Below are 13,805 nucleotides of genomic sequence, written 5' to 3'. Positions count from 1 at the left end.
TTAAGCTGAATTTAGCATTTAACTGCACAAAAGGAACAATCAATGTGTACAAATTGAAATAATTAGGTAGGGGAAGGTGGGGATAGTTCGGACAAGGGGATACCCCGGACAAGCAACTTCCGGTTTAATTTTCACATCGCCACTCAGTTTGCACGCCAACTCTCACCATTGGTGAAAGTTGCCAGCTGCGTTAGGACTGCTTTAAGAACTTCAGTTGTTCAAATTTAGAAGTTTAGATTTTTTTCTCAAAGAGGTAATATTTTCAGTGTACGTCGTAAGCTTTTATAAAAAAGTTTGTGCAGTAAAGCTTTTAACCTTTAGTGTAGTAGGCTATATACGTTGTAGATAGCAGGTTCTTTACAGCAAAAGAGTTTTCTAGCAGAGCATTTTGTACTAGTAGAAATCCGCCATTGTTTGCTACACGTGACCATGGGGATACCGCAGACATAATATATCTAAGTGTCCGACTGTCCGGGGTATCCCTTAGGCTATAGACCTTCTGTAATTTTGTTGATATTTTGTTATTCCCTTTAACATGAAACAATTGCAGGATTTCTTTGTAAATATTATTGGTATGATACATGTTATTCAAGACTATTTTCAACAATATTTTGGTTTGTCCGACATAGCCCCATACCTTGTCCGAACCTACCCCCTCATCGGGGTAGGTTCGGACAATTAAGTGATGTCAGCATTTTAGGAAATTTAATAAGAAAACAAATTTTGAGAAATCTATGCTGTGCACCCTTTTTTCAAGAAAGACATAGCTATAAGTTGAAATAAAATTTAAGCTTCAAAAAAGTTTAAAAAAATTTTTACGGCCAAATTTCAAAAAAGTGTCCGAACCATCCCCACCTTCCCCTACATTGCAAACAAAATAAGAAATATGTAACTTTACTAAACACAGGTCAACGCCGCAGGCACAGTAGGATGTCCAATTTTGACCAATTACACATTATCTACACGTTCACTGGCGCCGACTTACGGGGTTACGAGGTGGCCACGCCACCCCGTAACCGCTGTGGCGGGGTGGCAGCCACCCCGCTTAGGCTACATTACTTACTGCAAATAAATGTAATTTGAACGGACGTTTAAATCTTTTTTTGATCATTGGTTTTCGCTTCAAGTCAACGTAAAGCAAGAGGTGAACCAATACAGTATTGCGAAGAAAATGATTGTTTTTGTCACAAGCATGATACTCGCGTAACATCAAGAAAGCTACGTGAAGATTACGCAACACGTGGCTACGAGCTTTTTCCTTGTTGTTGTTGTTGCGATCGTTTTATTTGTTACTTGTCATAAGTCATTGTTACATTTGTTAGGTTTACAATGGGATTTATTAATCAATAAAATACGATCTTTCCATTGCCTCCCTCAAAAATCTTTTTTGAAAATTTTTAAACTGCTCATAATATCGCTATAAATTATGCCAGCTATAAAATACTTGGAAATAAAATTATCTCGATGATTGATAACTCCACCCCCTAAATGAATATCCAATTATCCATTTTCAAATTTCATTAAAAAAATGCAATTTTCGAAAATTTTCGAAAAGCAGCTCCCAGCGTAAATGCTTTTCTTGACCAGTATGAGGTGATACTAGATTGGCTTGACACGGCATCGAAAGAAGATGGCATGGATGCTGTCACTCGAAACAATGCCACTAGCCATGTTTTATCCATGGACAATTTCGACGTTTACTTTTCCTTGCGTGTCCTGCAAAAGCTTTTGCTTATTTTAAGCTCTGTACATATCGCTGTTTAGAAACGTGGGAACAATGTCGGAAAGGTACGTGAATTACTGGAAGCCGTATCATCAACGGTTTGTTGGAATGCAGCAACATAAAGTGAGGCATCTGCGTTGTTCGAAGCATGTAAAAAATCAGCTGTTGATATGGGTTTGCAGTTGCCATCTTTGCCGCGTGGCCGTGGTGGACGTACTGCAAGATCTTTCGATGACCAGCAACAGCAACCGTTTTTGTTTTCTACCGTAGATGCTTACTCCCAAAGCATTTATTTAAACAGTGTTCTTCTTCACTTTTGTCACATTATTCACAGCAGGACATGAAAACGATAATGACATGGAAACAGTTCTGCTTTCCAAGGAGCAAGCATCGGAAGAGAACAGAGCTGCTTTTGAAAATGTCGCTGCCACATATAAAGATGACATAAACCCAACACTTCTGCGTCTGGAATTGCAACAGCTGGAAAGTTTTCAACAGCAAAAACAAATTTTTGTTTCAATTATGTCGCAACTGCTTGATCTATTTGCAAGCAATAAAACAATTTCATTAATGCTTCCAAACGTGGTCTGCATTGTGAAAATATACTTATCGTTGCCTTCCACCACCTGCGAGGCGGAGCGATCGTTCAGTGCACTCAGGCGCATAAAAACCTACTTGCGATCTACCATAACGCAACAGCGATTGAACCACGTCCTAATTTTAAATGTTTATCAAGCTGAAGCTTCACGGTTACAACTTGACCAGTTGATTTAACAGTTGGATTGACAGAGCTGCTGTTCGCAAAAATACTTTTGCCAAATGTTAAGTGTCAGAGCAGCAACGTAACAATAAAATTCACGACATACTTCCTGTGCTTTGTTTTAAAGTTGCTTTGTAAATTATCGAGCTACAAATCAGGTGTGAAAAGACAATTGCATCTACGAAACACGCTTAGTAAAAATCAAACAAAAACATGCAGTTTGGAAGTTTTTAGGTTGCCATATTGTGCTATCCGCCACCCCGTGCAAAAATAAAAGTCGGCGCCTATGTACACGTTTATGATCATACATATTCATGTCAAACGTATCTAATAATTTCAAAGGTTCATGAGATTTTGCCCACTTTCCCATGGTAAACAATGCCTTGCTATGAACACAACAGCGTTGAGTAAAGCTTTGTAGGCCTACTGAACTTTTATGTAAACTTTCTTAATGAAAATAGAAAAATAATAAAACATTAATTTATGCATTTCACAAGCACAAAATAAACTTGCCTTCTTTATGAGACCAATCTAATGGCTGACATGACAGCACTAGAGCAGCAACTTACAGCATTCTAAACAACCTAACTACAGTACATTTGAATATCGACTACATTCTCTCCTTTTAACAAGTTTTAGCAATCTAATGTTGTTTTGAGACACACTATTCAAACCAGCCCAAAAAAACGCAACCCGCAACCTTCAAAAAAATCCCGCAACTCAGGACGAAAACCAGCCCAATTGGGCATGAAAACCGCAAGGTTGGCAACTTTGATTGATAGAATCCGCCACCCTAGTCAACATGACGTCACAAAACGGACACAACTACTACATAAGGGGTAAAAAAAGGATGCTGAAAAGGGTAGCCACTTTAACAAGTCGAAATTCTGCCACTGAAATTGACTACAATGCAAGCGCCAACCAATCAGAAAGTGTTATAAGAGGCTATTGTCCAATTGTGACCCTTCTAGCACTCACCCAGAGAGTTAATGCTTGTTTTGAACTTTATTTGGTAATTACAGAAGAAAAAGAGCAATAGCAGTGGTGAGAATCGAACACGCGTCAATGAAATTATTACTTTCTATCCCTAACCCTAACCCCTAAGCCAACCAGCTGACAAAAAATCCATCACTTAATTTGCTTTCTATGATCTTCTTTTTGCCATTTTTTACGTCACTTAAACCGTAGCTTATGATTGGTTGGCGGTTTCATTCTAATCAATTTCAGTGGCAGAATTTCGACTTGTTAAAGTGGCTACCGCTGAAAAGCGGCGGAATAAAGGTGATAAAGCGGAATGGATATGGATTTTTTGACAATTTTACTGTGTTTTTACAATAAAAACATTAAACCAACGTCGAGTGTTGAACATAACTACCTGGAATGACATAAAATTTACCAAATTGCATCAATTCAACTAAAAATTTACCCAATTAAACTTTAAAAATAAAAATATGAAACGTTTGCAACTACATGTGTTGTAGCTATCTAATTTTTGCTCGCATTTTAATTTTTACAATAGAAATATCAATCTAACGCAACTGCAAAGAGTATGTCTTGCTTTATACACGTGGAAAGTTTCAGGTTTATATCTTATTTACAAAACGGGTAATCGACGATCAAACGTAGCCGCTGGGCGACACCTTTTTCCAATGCATTGTAAAGGCGAATTGATCCTTATTCAGTATAAGCCACCCCCTGTTTGCTGTGTTCGGTAAATAGTGCTTCCACTAAACTTGCTTTCGTTTCTGCTCGAATTTTAACAATTTTGCCATCGTATCGTTCGAAAGCACGATCATACATGTACAAGAACCAATTACACAGTAGCACAAAGTAGCCTAAGTAGGCCTACTACATTTATGTTGTGATAACTTAAACTTCACCAATTTGTACCGATTCTCAGCAATTTAATATTTACAATAAAATCATTAATCCTTTACCAATTGAAAGAGCATGTCTTGATTTATTCACATGAAAAGTTTCAGGTTTATATCTCATCTACCAAACGAGCAATCGTCGTTCAAACTTAACCGCCCAGCGAAGCTTTTTTCAATGCACTATGTAGCCTAGGCTAAAGGCGAATCGATCCTTATTCAGTATACGCCACCCCCTGTTTTCAGTGATCGGTAAATAGTGCTTCTACTAAACTTGCTGTAGTTTTCTCGTTTCTGCTCGGATTTTAACAATTTTTCCATCGTTGGAAAGCACGATCATACATCTACACGAATCAATTAAACAGTAGCACAAAGTAAATATTAGCTTTATCTCGTGATAACTTAAACTTCACCAATTTGTACCGTATCCCAGCAATTTACTTCATACAATAAAATTATTAAACTTTTGCAAATTGAAAGGGTATGTCTTGCTTTATGCACATGAAAAGTTTCAAGTTTATATTTTATCTACAAAACGAGCAATCGTCGTTCAAACGTAGCCGTCGACACTTTTTTCCAATGCATTGTAAAGGCGAATCGATTCTTATTCGGTATACGCAGAGATGGGCGTGATCTTGATCTTGAAGATCACTTTTTTTGGTGATCTTGATCAAAGATCACTTTTTTTGTGTGAGCTTGATCTTGAAAAACAATAAGATCAAGATCACTTTAAAATTGAAGTTTACTTACTAGATAGAGGCATTTTTTTAGAACTCGTTTTGTACAAAGTAGTTAGTGGCAACTACTAACAAATATAATATGTGTCCAACAAAAGACGATGTAAAGTCACCATCTAATCTGGTCAGCGTTGCCATTTCAAAATTGAAAAAGTTTTGTGTGTTGGTCATAATAAAGAAGTCAACTTCTGTGTACTTTATGTTGACCTACGGTATAATAAAAAATGATTTAACTTCGTTCACAAGTTCCATGTGTGAATTTTAAAGAAATGTTTGCTTTCTTTGACTCAATTTTAGATGTTTCAGGAAGGCAAAAATCGCCGACTTAAGCTTCATTCGAAGTCTTCTTGGGAAGGAGCACGGCTTGGATGTTGGGCAAAACACCACCTTGTGCAATGGTGACTCCGCCCAGAAGCTTGTTCAGTTCTTCGTCGTTGCGGATGGCGAGCTGAAGGTGACGGGGAATAATTCTCGTCTTTTTGTTGTCGCGGGCGGCGTTACCGGCCAACTCCAACACCTCGGCGCTCAAGTACTCGAGCAAAAAAAATTGTCCTGAAAAAGTATCTTTTTACAAGAAATATAGAAACAAATTAACTCACATTAAACAAATGTCAAAACAAAACTACTTCAAACATCGCTTCAATGAATCGAGACACGACTCATCAAAAACATGGAAATCTATCAATGAACTTCTTCAAAAAAAGAAAGCTAAAACGAATACTCTTCCCAATGAACTAATTGCAGAAAACATTTCATACAAAACACATGAACAAATATGCAACCAGCTTAACTACCACTTTACACATATTGGCGAAAAATTAACTTCACACTTAAAGCAAAAGCCAAACTTTGATTCATTCATGGGGCCTGCTTTAAAACAAACATGTGCGGTATATGAAACTGATGAAAATGAAGTCGAATGCCTAATAAACAAACTAGATGTTAAAAATCGGATGGACCAGATGACATCTCTTCTCGAATGTTAAAGTTATCAAAAAGTATTATTGCACCTCATTTAACTAAACTTTTTAATGCATGCTTGAAACAAGGAATATTTCCTGACGCTCTAAAAATTGCAAAAGTTATTCCTATTTTCAAGAAAAACGCAAAAGCAGATCCAACTAATTACCGTCCTATCTCCTTGCTTTCAAATATCAGCAAACTTTTAGAAAAAATTATTTACAAACGCTTGATGAGCTTTCTTGACAAATTCAACGTGATTAAATTCAACAATTTAGATTTAGGGAAGGTCATTCTACTACGCTAGCAATAAGTAATCTTCATGAAAGACTAATTGAACTCAAAGAAAAAAATCATTACGTTTACCTGTTATTTCTTGATTTAGCAAAAGCGTTTGACACCATTTACCACCAAATACTTCTAAAAAAGCTGGAGTTTTATGGCCTGAGAGGTTTAATGGGAGGCCTTATAAAATCTTACTTACACAAGCGCAAACAATATGTTTCTGCTGATGGCTTCAAATCAAAGCATGAAAATATCACATGTGGTGTTCCTCAAGGATCTGTACTTGGACCATTGCTTTTTCTGCTTTACATAAATGATTTGCCTCTTATAACAACTTTCGATTCTCAGCTATTTGCTGATGACACTGTTTTTTTTACTTCAACAACATCTATTTTGCAATTGCAGCAAAGCACTGAAATTGAGATGCAGCGTATCACTGATTGGTTCAATGCAAACAAATTATGTATCAACTACTCCGAGACATTTTACATGTTACTTGAACGAAAAGGAGGATCCACTTCTAAACTAAATGTAGTCTTAAACAACACAAAAATTCAAAAAACAAACAACATCAAATATCTTGGCATATTTCTTGATGACAAACTAAGTTGGAATTATCACATTGAAGATCTATCTGGGAGATTGGCAAAAATATCTGGAATATTTTATAAAATTAGAAACTACACAAACAAACAAAGCATGTTAACACTGTACTATGCTCTTGCACGATCAATAATACAATATGGCATTTTATGTTGGAGTTCAAGCACACAAAAACTGCTCAAGAAAATTTCGACAATGCAAAATCGAATCATTCGCACAATAACCTTTAGCAACAGAAGAGCAAAACTTTCACTACTGTACCAAGATCTCGACATACTTCCCATCACTAACTTGTAACTTAAAATTTATTATATGAAAAAACTTTGTCTGTGACTGTTTTTATTGCCACAACATTGACGAGTGTTATCGCAAATTTTTCGGATTGAACATTGTTGATACTACGTAGACCTAGGCCTACTACTCACGAACTGGTGCTAAGTACTACTGTATTTATTAACAGCTGTCGTCTTATTAACTGTATTCAAGTCGGCCTATAAACTGACTGATTTTATTAAGGTTTAAAGTTATATACTATGATTAGGCCTACTTTTAGTGTTCATGCTTCGTCTTTTATGCTAGCAGTTAGAAAGTTGTTGTTTATGCATAGTTTTTTTGTTTGTTTGTTTTTTTTTCTCATAACTTACTACTTTTGTAGGGCATGATTTTTTTTGATATTTGAATAAAACCACAGGAATTCACTTGACTGTCGCAGCAGTAAACAACTTTTTGTGTTCATTTTTTACGGAACTTAAGCTTATCCTGTTTTAACGCATATCTTGGTTTCAACGTAATGCCGATGTTTGACATTTGTCACATTAAAAACACGGGAAGCAGCTAACTCGATGACTAATATAGTCTTTCGCTGCTTCCTGTCTGTTGTAGATTCTAGTTATGGTGCTATTTTATTTGCATTGTCTATATTTTGTACCGTATACTTTTCTTGCAACAGACAAAATAAAAGGTTTCTCTCTCTCTCTCTCTCTTTCAAAAGTCTAGAATGGCGGTGTTAAAAAATCTGGACTCTAGCCGACTTTGATCATGTAAAGTGGTTTATTGCAGCAAATCAACCAGACCAAGACTTGTTTAAGGTCTGAGTGTGGAGTGGTTTGTCTGACCGCAAACGTCTGAACGTTTTTGAAAGCAAACAACACTAGGCTATCAAAGTTGCCAGATGGGTAAATAGTGCAATAAACATTGACATAATACAGTGAAACTTAAAACTACTTAGTAGCCTAACACGAATAAAAACTCCCACATGAACCAGACAAAAATTTGGTAAAAAATGATGCAGTTCAAAGTTTATTTTTATTTATTACCGTATAAATAAAAAGTATAAAACTAATTGCAAATTTTGCGACTTTTTCAGTACCGTACCGTAGGCTACTGCTGTAATTGACCTCGGCTTTGGGTGTGACTTTAATAGTGCGGTAAATAGTGCTTCAACTAAACTTGCTGTAGTTTTCTTGTTTCTGCTCGGATTTTAACAATTCTGCCATCGTTGGAAAGTACGATTATATATCTACCTAAATCAATTAAATGCAAGCACAAAGTAAGTACTAGATTTATCTTGTGATAATTTAAACTTCACCAATTTATATAGATTCTCAGCAATTTAATTTTTACAATAAAATCATTCATCGTTTACAAATTCCAAGAGTATATCTTGCTTTATTCACCTAGAAAGTTTCAGGTTTATATCTCATCTGTTAAACGAGCAATCGTCGTTCAAACTTAACTGCCCAGCGAAGCTTTTTTCCAATGCATTGTAAAGGCGAATCGATCCTTATTCAGTATAAGCCACCCCGTGTTTGCAATGATCGGTAAATAGGGCTTCCACTAAACTTGCTGTAGTTTTCTCGTTTCTGCTCGGATTTTAACAATTTTTCCATCGAACTACTCGATAACAATTTTTCTGCGAGAAAACTTCAGCGGCGGTGTGTGGGGTTAATTAGCGAGATGGATTTATACGCTCACGCATTGAATCACGACAACAAATGCCCAAGTTCGAATCGAAACGTGACTGTTTCATCTAAAACGAGGAGGTTTGATGCATATTATCATTTCCATTGCATTGCAATAAATCTCTATGCTAATGTCAAATTCAAATATAAGTTACAATATACATTTGCATGTTTTTTTGCATTTTTGTCGATAAGTAATGGCCTGGTTGCAGATCAAAAATTTGTTTGATCAAAATATTGTTTTGGCACAGTGTTCTATGTAATGTACCCGTTGGCAAGTTTTGGCTACCCAAGCTAAGCAAAATGAGGAAAAAAGTTTTAAACCCCCCTAAATTGATCCACTCTAATGTAGAAGGAAATAGTAAATTTTCAAGTGGCTGGTGGCAGATCAAGATGTCGTCAGATTACATTCTAATTTTGCACAACTGTTTTTGGTAGTAATTGGCAAGTTTTCCAACCCCAATCTAATAATTTTTTTTATAAAAAGTGTTTTCACTTCACCCTACTGAATAAGGATCGATTCGCCTTTACAATGCATTGAAAAAAGCTTCGCTGGGCGGTTAAGTTTGAACGACGATTGCTCGTTTGGTAGATGAGAGATAAATCTGAAACTTTTCAGGTGATAAATCAAGACATACTCTTTCTATTTGCAAAAGATTAATGATTTTATTGTAAAAATTAAATTGCTGAGAATTGGTACAAGTTGGTGAAGTTTAAGTTATCACAAGATAAAGTTAGTAGGCTACTTACTTTGTACTACTGTTTAATTGATTCGCGTAGATATATAATTGTACTTTCCAACGATGGCAAAATTGTTAAAATCTGAGCAAAAATGAGAAATCTACAGCACTTTCAGTGGAAGGACTATTTACCGATCACTGCAAACAGGGGTGGCTTATCCTGAATAAGGATCGATTCGCCTTTAGGGGAGGGTGGGGTAAGATGAGCACCTTTTTGCTTAAGTCGCTTTTACAAAAGAACGGTTTGTTTTAGAAAATTTTAATAGGGTAAACTTAAAGCACTAATGAATCAGCTACATTTTAGATTGAGTTTTATCACCTTGCGATTTTTATTTTTTTTTTATATTGATACTTATTCGCGTGTTGCTCAACTTACCCCGGCATAAATTGTATGGGGTAAATTGAGCAATGACCTGGGGTAAGTTGAGCAATTCGATTAAGTTGAAGCATTCCCCTGTCAGTTAGTTTGTATAATTGCGAGGCATTATGCTTCACAACACAACACTGTTATTTTTATCCAATACGAACCTAAAAAGACACAAATTCAACAGTTCAAACATTAAATAAGCTAAGGCTATTTCTTTTGGGGTAAGTTGAGCAATTGCTCCAAGATACAGTACTTCAACTAGCATTGCACACTTTACCCCATCCTGATTTTTGTGACAAAATTACAAATATTTAAAAAACTACAAGACTAACCAACCTGAACGTTTTATTGAATATCCTCACACTTTATACTTACCAATACAAAAAAACAGATTTGATTTACATAGTGTAACAATAAAGTTATTCAGTTTTTGGCAAAAAAAATAAAAATTTCGAATTTTCGACATATGCAATATAATCTGATATAATTGCGTGCCATTGTAAAATGCAATTGTCAGTGGACATAACAAATACATTGAGTGAAGTGGCATTATGAGTGATACATCCAGAATAAAAATAAAAAAATTCCGCCGACTCGTTTTTCCAAAAACAGGGGTTGCTCATCTTACCCCATTGCACACTTTACCCCAGTCTCCCCTACAATGCATTGGAAAAAAGCTTCGCTGGGCGGTTAAGTTTGAACGACGATTGCTCGTTTAATAGATGAGATATAAACCTGAAACTTTCTAGGTGCATAAAGCAAGATATACTCTTTTCATTCGCAAAAGATTAATGATTTTATTGTAAATATTAAATTGCTGAGAATTATTAAAGTTGGTAAAGTTTAAGTTATCACAAGACAAAGATAGTATTTGTTCTGGATTTGTAGCCAATTGATTCGTGTAGATGTATGATTGTGCTTTCCAACGATGGCAAAATTGTTAAAATCCGAGCAGAAACGAGAAAACTACAGCAAGTTTAGTGGAAGCACTATTTACCGATCACTGAAAACAGGGGGTGGCGTATACTGAATAAGGATCGATTCGCCTTTACAATGCATTGAAAAAAAAGCTTCGCTGGGCGGTTAAGTTTGAACGACGATTACTCGTTTGATAGATGAGATATAAACCTGAAACTTTTCAGGTGTATAAAGCAAGACATACTCTTTCAATTGGTAAAGGATTAGTCATTTTATTGTAAATATTAAATAGCTGGAATACGGTACAAATTGGTGAAGTTTAAGTTATCACAAGATAAATCTAGTACTTACTTTTACAACGATGGAAAAATTGTTAAAATCCGAGCAGAAACGAGAAAACTACAGCAAGTTTAGTTGAAGCACTATTTACCGATCACTGCAAACAGGGGGTGGCGTATAGCCTACTGAATAAGAATCGATTCGCCTTTACAATGCATTGGAAAAAAGTGTCGCCGAGCGGCTGCATTTGAACGACGATTGCCAGTTTTGTAGATAAGATATAAACTTGAAACTTTCTAGGTGCATAAAGCAAGACATACCCTTTCAATTTGCAAAAGTTTAATAATTTTATTGTATAAAGTAAATTGCTGGGAATCGGTGCAAGTTGGTGAAGTTTAAGTTATCACAAGATAAATCTAGTACTTACTTTGTGCTTGTATTTAATTGATTCGGGTAGATATATAATCGTACTTTCCAACGATGGCAAAATTGTTAAAATCCGAGCAGAAACGAGAAAAGTACAGCAAGTTTAGTAGAAGCACTATTTACCGATCACTGCAAACACGGGGTGGCTTATAATGAATAAGGATCGATTCGCCTTTACAATGCATTGGAAAAAAGTGTCGCCGAGCGGCTACGTTTGAACGATGATTGTTTGTTTTATAGATAAGATATAAACCTGAAACTTTCCACGTGCATAAAGCAAGACATATTCTTTTAGTTTGCAAAGATTTAATGATTTTATTGCAAAAATTAAGTTGCTGAGAATCGGTACAATTTGGTGAAGTTTAAGTTATCACAAGTTAAAGCTAGTACTTATTTTGTGCTACTGTTTAATTGATTCGTGTATATGTATGATCGTGCTTTCCAACGATGGCAAAATTGTTAAAATCCGAGCAGAAACGAGAAAACTACAGCAAGTTTAGTGGAAGCACTATTTACCGATCACTGCAAACAGGGGGTGGCTTATACTGAATAAGGATCGATTCGCCTTTAAACGCATTGGAAAAAGGTTTCGCCCAGCGGCTACGTTTGAACGACGATTGCCCTAGATTGGTACTTTTATTGTAAAAATTAAAAGGCGAGCAAAAATTAGATAGCTACAACCAGGCCTGGATTAACCATTGTGCTAGGGTGTGCTAAAGCACAGGGGCCCCGCAGACAGAGTGCCCCACTTTTCCTAAAAATTAAATAAATAAAATAACAAATTTTTCCAGAAAGAAATTTTCAAGAAAAAAAATTAGGAAAAGTGGGGCCCCTCTGTCTAAAAAAAGTAACACATTTATCAATATATCTCCCCCTTCACGTGAAATAAAAATATGGTTCTTGAATTTTTTCTTTGGCAACACCGCAGCAAATAATTGCAATTCTGAATCTGAAGTTTAGCCCTGAATGAGACACAGAGACGTAACAGTGTTTTGTTGCATTATGTCTTATTGCGTCACAATTCGGCATAATGTACTTGGGCTTGAGAGCAAGGATGCCAGACCTTGGTTTTTCCACCTAGATCTGGGTTTTTTTGACCACATCTGGGTTTTAAGTTTTTTTATTTCAAATTTAGGTAAATCTAGGTTTTTTTGGTTTTTAACTTTGTACAGAGCTTGCACGGTATTAAGGCACTGGGATCTTCGATAAATGGTCCACACTGCAACACAAAAATGATAAGGTAGCCTACTGGTAATGTTTTTTTGCATCAGCTACTGCAGTCAGTGAGGTAGCCTACAGGATGCTAAAGAAATGATCCAACTTTATGAAAATGTGGATGACTAAAAATTGGAGTAGTACAACTATTTGTGTTACTGAACATTTACTTATTGTGAATTTGAGTTATTCTTTTCAACATTATGTTCAAATGAAAAAGGCTAAGCAGGGTTTATTGCTAAGTACCAAGTTATCGTAGTTGTACACCAAGCAGTAAGCAGGCATGATGATTCTCCTCAGCCGCAGTCTACAACTCACACAGCAAAAAGTTTAGTTCAAAAGTCAAAACTAACCTTATTGGTTTTGTCTAATCAGTTTTAGAAATTTTGGTTAAACACGCACTGAACCTTGCTAGCTAGACGCTTTACCATAAAGGTAATTTTGAACCAAAATCTTTGCTGTGAGCCCATATAGGCCTACCAAGCTCTTGTTTTTGTATATAGTTATATTACATATATATTAACTACCATACCAACATAAGCATGTATATTGTATAATTAAATCAAATATAGTTATTAATTACTATATTTGATTTAATTTGCTCTGCTTTGCTTTTTTGCTTAGCATTGAGCACTTTTTTGTAGTATTGATAGTTTTCATTGTTTTTTTTATTGTATAATTATATATATATAGGCTACGTGTTACTATTTGTAGCTTTCTGAGGCTTCTGTGTAATGATTTAAAAATGGTGCTGAAAGCGCACGCAGGTTTTTTTAACCGCTTTACTACATATTTTCTGGACCTGGGTTTTTTTTGCCTCATCTGGGTTTTTTTTAGCACACAATCTAAGTTTATTGGAAATTTGTCGCTGGCATCCTTGCTTGAGAGTGACAGCTTTTCGGGTAGACGATGTAGTGGGAAGTCAATGCTAGATAGCCTACACAGAGAACAAGAATAAGA

This window comes from Aplidium turbinatum, chromosome 3, assembly GCF_918807975.1.
Source record: "Aplidium turbinatum chromosome 3, kaAplTurb1.1, whole genome shotgun sequence".
NCBI classification, from domain to species: Eukaryota; Metazoa; Chordata; class Ascidiacea; order Aplousobranchia; family Polyclinidae; genus Aplidium; species Aplidium turbinatum.
This window is presented reverse-complemented; position numbering follows the sequence as displayed.